This window comes from Vombatus ursinus, unplaced genomic scaffold, assembly GCF_900497805.2.
Source record: "Vombatus ursinus unplaced genomic scaffold, bare-nosed wombat genome assembly UNPS02015411.1, whole genome shotgun sequence".
Lineage (NCBI taxonomy): Eukaryota > Metazoa > Chordata > Mammalia > Diprotodontia > Vombatidae > Vombatus > Vombatus ursinus.
The window spans coordinates 38,254-47,256 of NW_020955189.1; the positions used below are offsets into that span (position 1 = coordinate 38,254).

Consider the following 9,003-nt stretch of genomic DNA (forward strand, 5'->3'; position numbering starts at 1 on the left):
TGTGTTATTTTAAGATTATTTTACATGTTACAGAATGTTTTAAAATATTATTTTAAAATTATTGTTTCATTAAAAGTTTTACAATTTTTTTTTTAAAGATAACACAGCCCTAAGTGCTATGCAAGGGAAGAAAGTTCATACTGGAGAGAAACCTTATGAATGTAAAGATTGTGGGAAGGCCTTCCACCAAAGAAGACATCTTGCTCAACATCAAAGAATTCATACTAGAGAGAAATTTTGTAAATGTAATGAATGTGGGAAGGCTTTCTGGTGGAGCATAGGACTTTATCAAAAGCCTTCCAATGGAGCACAGAACTTGCCAAACATGATAGAATCCATACCAGAGAGAAATCTTATCAATGTAAAAATGTGAGAAGGACTTGTGTCACAAAAGGGTCTTATCTAAATCAGGGAATTCATACTGGAGATAAACCTTATGAATATAGTGAACTTGAGAAGGCCTTTTGGTGGAAGAGAGAACTTACTGAACATGAAAAAGTTTATAATTGAGAGAAATCACATACATGCAAACAGTGTAGAAAGGCCTTCTGTCTAAGACCATATCCCATTCAATATGCGAGAGTTCATACTGGAGAGAAACCTTATACATGCAATGAATGTAGGAAGGCCTTCCATCTGAAACCATGTCTCATTCAACATGAGAGAGTTCATATTGGAAAGAAACCTTAAAAATGTAATGAATGTGGGAAGGCCTTCTGCCAAGAAATACATTTTGTTCAACATTAGAGAATTCGTGCAGGAGAGAAACCTTATAAAGAATGTGGGAAGGTCTTCCACTATGGGAAGACGTCTTGCTCTCAGCATCAGAGGTTCGATCCTGGAAAGAAACCTTATTAATATAATCAATTAATATAATTAATATAATCAATTAATATAATCAGGACTTATGGAACATAAGAAAATTATACTGGAGAGAAACCATATAAATGTAATAAATGTGGGAAGGCCTTCTGCCAAGAAAGACATTTTGTTCAACATCAAAGAATTCATGCAGGAGAGAAACCTTATGAATGTAGAGAGGTCTTTCATTGGAGCACAGGATTTGCTGAACATCAAAAAATTCTTAACTGGTGAGAAATCATACAAATGTAATGAATGTGGGAAAGCCTTCCACCAAAACACAGAATTTATAAAACATCAGATAATTCGTGCTAGCCGGAAAATTTTGAAAAGAAGGAATGCTTGCCTAGTTAGTAAATTGCTTATTCAACAACAGTGGCTTCATAATGTATGAATAGAATGAACATGGAAAGTCCTTCCTTGAGAGCATGTCTTAGGATTCACATCAGAAACCTTATAAATTGAAGAGACATGAACAGAATTTCAGTCAAAGCACATACTCACTGAAAATGAAAGAATCTAAAAAGAAACATTTACAAATTAAGAACATTCTCGTCTTATTTACCAATGTTGATTCTAAACCTTTCTCTCCATAAATCCTTATGAACCTTTTAAAATCCCATGCTTGCAGCAGATAACTGAGAACACTGTGGCAATCTCATAGGCATGCACTCTCTACACGTCCAAAATTCCCAGAACCATCACTCAAACTCTCTTCTTTCCCTCCAGGCACATTTTTGCTAAATGTGCTAAAACTAATCTCTCCACCTGTGTCCCTGTTTCCATACTTTCCTGTCTACTACAGGACCTTATCCCAATATTCATCCCCAATTGCATTCATCTTACACTTATCTCTCCACTGTCTCATTACCATCTACCTATAAAGGCATTCAGTCTCCTCAATACCAAAAAACCCTACTCTTAATGCTTATGCAACTACATACTAACCCACATCTCTTTTGCCCTTTATTGCTAAACTTTCTGATGAAACTTACCCCACCTAATGTCTCCAGTTTGTCATTATTGCTGCATTTTTTCAGTGTCTTGCAATCTGATTTTTTCCCCAAACGTTCTCCTGCAACTTCTGTCTTAAAAGTCACCGGTGACTTTCTTTTTTTTTTGTTTGTTTTTTTTTTAGGCAATTGGGGTTAAGTGACGTACCCAGGGTCACACAGCTAGTAAGTGTCAAGTGTTTGGTCTGAAGCTGGATTTGAACTCAGGTCCTCCTGACTTCAGGGCCGGTGCTCTATCCACTGCACCACCTAGCTGCCCCCACCAGGGACTTTCTAATGGTAACATTTTTCCCAGTCCTTGTTCTTCCTTTTCCTTCGTGAATTCTTAGAAGCTATTGCTTGCCCTCTCCTGGGTATTCTCTTCTCTGGTCTTCAGAGACATGACTCTTATTGGGTTCTCTTTTATTTTTAACTGCTTCTCTCTCTTGTTGCCTGCTTTTACATTTCCCAAAATTTCAAGGAGGATGTTCACCAAGATTTTACCCTTCAATTGCTCTTCTCTCTATACTCCCCCTTATTTCATTTACTTTCTCTTGTGAGAAGACTAAATTTCATTTAGTCTTATGTAGGAAACCAAAGACCTAGTAGAAAAAAGCTTCCAAGAAGAGTGTCAGAAACCAGAAGTGAGAAAATAGTCAGGATAGGAAGAGGGTTGTTTAGGACAACAAATATGTGATGCCCAATGTAGTTTTAGGAGGAAAAAATCTTGCTAGTTTCAACTTTATTTGGCCTCAGAGGGCAGAAGCACAAGCAGTATATTTAAGTTACAGTGATGCATATATTGATATCAGGAAAATTTTTTTCTGATTAGAGCTGTTCAAAAGTGGAATGGATTGCCTTAGGAGGTACTGAATTCCACCCCATTAAAAGTCTTCCAGACAGGCTAGATGACCATTTGTGGGGTATGTTGGGAGTTTCTTTTAGGGAATGAGCTGGATGACTGCTACAGTCCCTTCCTGTTTGAAAATTCTCATGATTCTGTGATTTCTAGGACCATCTGGCCTCCCTACTGATAGCTTCTTTAATGATACCTATCATGTAGATATCAGTTACTCACATGAGAAAGTAAGCCTATTGGTGAGATTCTTCTGAGAGCTTACAAATCAATCCTTCAACAACATCATAATTGTTTCTACTCCAGCGTGGTTCTCTTTTGTGTACTAATGTGGTCTAATCAAGCTGTTTCTTCCATTTTTTCCCTCTGTTTTTCTGCCACGTCTACCTCCTCTCTAAGTACACCTAGAGCTGGGATTTGTCAAGAGTCCCAGTATGGATGCTTCACTATGCTTGATAGTACAAAAAGCATATTGTTAGAATCTTTTCGTTTCTTTTCCAGTTTCATCTTGCACTGCCTTCTTGATGAGTTGAATTAGCCGATTCTCTCACTAAGCTTTCTTTAACCCTCTCCACTGATTGTTAGGTTTCACAAAACAAGTGTACATTCTAAAGCAATGCTGCCACCTGGCTGCCATATCTCTTGGCAAGCAAGTCAAGAGTTTGCTGATTGAGGCACTCTTTAGTTTATTCGGTCTTCTTCCTAGGGCAAGTTCTTAGTTGAACTTTTCACAGTCCGTAACTATGCCCTTCTGCCCATATTCCCTTTTCATCATCGGTTAACAAGCATTTATTTAAGCACTTGCTTATCAATAATACACGTTTGGGTGAGGATGGAGCTGTTTTAATTGTGTGCCATATCTTTTTCTCATTCTCATTCGTTTAGCTTTCTACTAATTTCAGTTAGTGCTCTTGTCAAATCAATGGTCTGACTGTACACTGATGGCTTGTTTGGGAATGATTTTCACATCAGTGAGCAGTCATTTCCTATCTTGTTAAAATACAATTTCGTTTTTTTGGTTTTTTTTTTAATGTTAAGTGGTTGCCACATCTAGAACCTCTTGATTCTTTACTTGAAGAAAGTATGATGTATGGCTTTGAGGCTTCTCTGTAGTCTATGAGTCTCTGTATTTTCCAACACATTTGTTGATATACATGCTTCTTCCCTACCTTTGCAGTGAAATTATTATTATAGGTTATCTTGTATTATTTGGGGAGTATTTTTTATTTCTTCATAGAATTTCTGTACTTCTTCATTCTCTCCAACAATTTCAGTGCATAAGCTGCAATTATTTCTATGGTGTTCTTTTTATTTTTTTTTTCAGCCAAAGACAAGGTTTATTAAAGATCCTCCATATTGGCCCAACTCTTAAAGAATCTGAGCATCTGTGAGCTATTGGCTGGATTGTAAAAATCTGAGCCTTGGCTAGTTTATAAGAATCTCAGCTCTATGGTATTCTTTCTGCGAGTTCTTGTCATAGCTCCTACAATACAAATATTCCATGAGGTGACGTTCTCTTTTTTTGCCTTTAGGCCCCAAGCTCTGCCAACTCCTTTATTTGCCTAAGAAGAACCCATGGGCCATCCTTCCATTTATTGGCAACTTGCTTCTTATGATCATACTTCTATCAAGAACGTCAAGCTTAATTCCGTTTAGTTCCTTCAGTGCCGTATGGCTACTCATCGATCCTTGGGCGGGGATCTCATTTTACCAGCAGCCAAGTCTTTCCCCATTCTTAATTCATCTTCTACATAGCTGCTACAGTGATTTTCTGAAAACTTAGAAACTCAGTCTTGACCAAATCACATCCCCAAGCCCCCCACTCATTACTCTCCAGTGGCTCCCCGTTACCTCCAGGATCCAATATAAACTCCTCTGTTTGACATTTAAAACTCATTACAGCCTGGCCCCTTCATAGATTTTCCATTTCCTTGAAGTTTATTTGCAACCATTCTCTCTAGGATCTAGCCACAGATCCTAGCTTACTTGCCATTCACACACAACTCTCCATATCGCATCTTCACACTAACTCCTCCCGCCTCCTCTGACTCTTAAGCATCTCTGATTTCCTTTAAGACTCGGGGCATTCTTTCCCCAAGGGACTCATTTCATATACTATATATCTATCCCCATGTATAAGCTGTCCCACTCCCTCCCACCCCCTTAGAATGGAACTTCCTTGAGGGCAGGGATTGTTTTTATTTTTTCCTTGTATTCCCAGCACTTAACACAGTGCCTGGCACATTCAGCAAGTGCTTAATAAATGGATGTTGATGAATCAATTGTTGATTTTGCCCCCATATACTGGGTATGTGGCCAGTATACACTCGGTCAAAGGTATCAGATAGTTGATTCATATTTCCTGAATAATTCCCAGTGGATTTCCAGAATGGCTATACTAGTTGACAGCTGCACTAAGAGTGTGAATGAATCTATAATCCCCCAGGCATTTCATTAAAACGTAGAGAAAAGGGTACCTTTCACTGCTGTGGTTAGGGGGACAAAGGATAGTGGGGAATACAAGAGATAAGCTAGAAAAATGTTGACCACATATAATTAGCTTTATTACACATTAAAGGCATTTGATCTCAAGGAGGACAGGAGACAGGATGGGAGTTACTGACCTGGATGTTCAAACCAAACTCACAGAAGGGTCCTCATCCCAAGGATATGTAAGAATGCAAAACTAAAATGGGGCCATTTGAGGGAACCAGGAAGGGTAAACCTAGGCATATAAATGCAAACAGAGTAAGACTGTCACTAGACAACAGAGGAGTGTGCTCCCTGATGCTTGTACTGGGCATTTGCCAATAAAGGCCCCTGATATTCTAATGACCGTAAGCAACAGAGATGGGCCACCCTGGATGATTGAGTTGACTTTTGAGAAGGGACACGGAAATGGAGATGCCTGTGAGTGTGGTGAGGATGGGAGCAAGGAGGGAAATACTTTAATGAATATCTCTCGTGTACTGATACCTTAATCCAGGATTTTCCCTGGGAACATCACAATTTGGCTTATTTTCAACAGAGAAGGTAAAGGACCCTCATTGCAAGTAGTCTAGTTTGTATTTAGCCCAACAAGAAATGCGGACACATCTTTGAGTCTGTACAAAGTCAAAGAATTTTAGAGTTGGACATGACTCAGCCATAACTAAAAAAAGAACATACCAGCAAAGTTAGAGGAACCAACCATCTAAATAATGAGGTATTTGCCATTGGGAATGAAGCCTAGGGGGAGAGGCATGGTAGAGGAAGGCCAGAATACAACTGGGAGAAGAATGAGACATGGCTCACCCGGACATCCTCTGTAAATGGAGGTTCTAGGAGGGGCCATCCTTCTGTGATACAAATATGGTCTTGATACCTGAATCAGGGAGAGCCATAACAAAACCATGGACCAATATCCCTAATGAATAACAATGCAAAAAGTTTAAGTATTATCAAGGAGACTACGGCAACATCACAAATACTATATACTGCGACCAGGCTGGATTTATACCAGAAATGCAAGACTGGTTCAATACTAGCAAAACTAGAAATATAATCGACCATATTAATAAAAAACAATATAAATATTAATGCTCTAAATAATAATGATAGTAATGCAGAAAATAAGATGTAATACCCATTCTTGCTTTAAAAAAAAACCCACTAGAAAGCACAAGAATAAATGGAACTTTCCTTAAAATGATGATCTAAATCCAAGAGCTAGCATTATCTGTAATCAAAGCGTAAGCTAGAAGCCTTTCTATTAAAATCAGAGACAGCACAAGGATGTCCGTTGTCACCATTACTATTCAGTACTGTTTGAGAAATGTTAGCTATAGCAATAAGAAAAAGAAATTGAAGAGATAAGCATGGGCAAAAAGGGAACAAAATGGTATGATTGTTTACTTCAAGAACCCCAGAAAGCTAACTAAAAGGCTAATTGAAGCAACTTCAGCAAAGTTGCAGAATATAAAATAAACCCATACATCATCATCGTTTCTGTACATTAGCAACAAAATCCAGTAGGAAAGATAGAAATAACCTATTTTAAATAACTATAAACGGTATAAAATACTCCGGAGTCTACCCACCAAGACATACACAGGAACTATATAAACATGATTACAAAACATTCTTTATACAAATCCAAATATAAATAATTGGAAAATATTCATTGCTCTCGGGTAAGCTAAACCAATTTGATAAAAATGACAATATTACCTAAATGGGCAATAATAAATTCATCACCAAATGGTCAGCTTACTAGCAATAAACTTCAGTGGTCTCTGCAAAGCAGACTTAGCCTGTTGCCAATCTCATAGCCAGATCTCTTCCAGCATGACAGAACCTGCCAGAGCTTCCTATCCCACTGGCATAACTCTCGAGAACCATTCCATGAGGGAGTGTTGGACTAGGACTTAGTTGGATTAGGAAATATGTTGGAAAATATGGATCGGGAGTAAGGAGCAAAGAAGGTCAAAGATTTGAATGCAAGAAAGAAATGTTTGTCTGTATTTTATGAATATTTCGAGAAAAGAGAAGGCTCTAGACACGGTGAGAAATAATGTCACAAAAATTATTCATTTTAAAAGACAGGAAATGAGTTGTTCTGGATCAACTGTCTATATACACCACCTACTTGTCAGAACAATAAAAAGAAATGGCATGTGATTAAAATAACTCCAACGACAAAATCACTATTTGTTGACTTTTCCCCAGATTCCTGAATTTCCTCACATTAGTACACTCTTAAGTCAATAAACATTTAGCACCTACTAAGTGCCAGTCACTGCCCTCCTGGATCTCGCCATCTCCAGGAAACACGCTGTCCTAGATAGGGAGGACATGGGAGAGAGGGATGTGAAAGCAGAGGGCAGCCCAGAGTTGGATTCGTTAACGGAAGGGTTAACAATTAGAAAGGGAGGTTGGTTTTTATGCCCTAGTACATGGTCAGTTTTTGTGTATGTGCCATGTACCGCCGAGGAAAAAGTATATTCCTTTCTATCCCCATTCAGTTTTCTCCACAGGTCTACCATACCTAACTTTTCTAATGTTCTATTCACCTCCTTAACTTCCAATTGTTCACGTAGAGGCTGCAAGGTCCTGCGTGATCCTGACTGTGGTTCCATGATATTTAAATTGCTTCTTTCTGGCTGCCTGCAGCAATTTCTCTTTAATCTGGTAATTTTGGAATTGAAATTAGAAAGGGAGGCTGGGCTGATGGCCCAGGAAAGCGATGCGGATGGAGGGATCAGAAGCATCAGGGCCAATGACGCGTGAGCCTGGGAAGGGTAAGGCACAGAGAGGGGCGGAGCGTGAGGACGCAGCCAGGGCTGGATGCTGAGGCTGACACGGAGAAGACCCTGCTCCCCCCGCTCATCTGGGGCCCGTCGGAGCCTCAGCACCCACCCCACCCCCACGCCCCCGGCCGCAGCCCTTGTGGACGCTCCCCACCCCACGCGACTGGGAAAGCGGGCGCCTAGCGATAGCTCAACCCCGAAGGGGCCGGCCCGGGGCAGCCCGGAAGGATGACCACGACCCCGGGGGCGGGGGGACGCCCCGAGTCGCCTAAGTAACCGGTGGATTGTCGTGATGGGGTGGAGGGGGCGAACTGAGAGAAAACCTCGGAGCCAGACCAGCTGCGCATGCGTACTAGTTGCCGCAAGCCTTTAAACTACGTTTCCCAGAGGCCCTCGCGGCTCCAGGAGGCGCCGCTTCCCACGTGATCTCCTTTTCTCTGCGCCTCTTGCGCCGGAAGTCGCCTCTTCGGGATCTCCTGCGTCTTCTCGCGGCTCCCAGCCCGCTCTGGCCTCAGGACCGCCCCGATTCTGGGCCGAGGCGGGTGGGGGAGGGGTGGCAGAGGCAACGGCACCTTCCAGAAAGCGAGCAAGGTAAAACCCAAGACCCGAGGGGAAGGGGGGGGCGGGGGCGGAGCCTCGGGCGCCATGTTTTCAGCCTCAGACCAATCATCATCCCCGCTCTACGAGTTTACACGTTCATTGGTCTGACAGTGGGCGGGACTAGACGCGAGCCCAAATTAGGCAAAACTGCGGTCTCACCTGGTTTCCCTTTCTCCCGCCCCTCCCTCGTGGAGCTTTAAGGCTGGAGCCTCGAGATCGAATGCGGCTTTGCTGCTTAGTCCTGCCTGGCGCCCCAGTCGTAGTGTTGGCCTTCGTTCCCTCGGGCCTGGACGGCAGTAGTGGCCACTCTGGGTCTGCCTGCCCCGGGGTCAGCCTCTAAAGTGATTTTCCTAGAATGCAGATCTGACCATGTGGCTTCCCTCCCCCCTCGGGACTCCTTGTACAA

General features: G+C 41.6%; 1 protein-coding gene across 1 annotated transcript in view; it reads left to right on the top strand.

Moving 5' to 3' along the window:
- The first annotated feature begins 8,476 nt into the window (after positions 1–8,476).
- LOC114032264 (zinc finger protein OZF-like) overlaps positions 8,477–9,003 on the top strand; it is a 15,151-nt gene continuing 14,624 nt past the window's right edge. The window contains exon 1 of the mRNA XM_027847508.1: positions 8,477–8,588. The gene's annotated coding sequence lies outside the window, so the exon portion shown is untranslated. The remainder of the gene's footprint in view (positions 8,589–9,003) is intronic.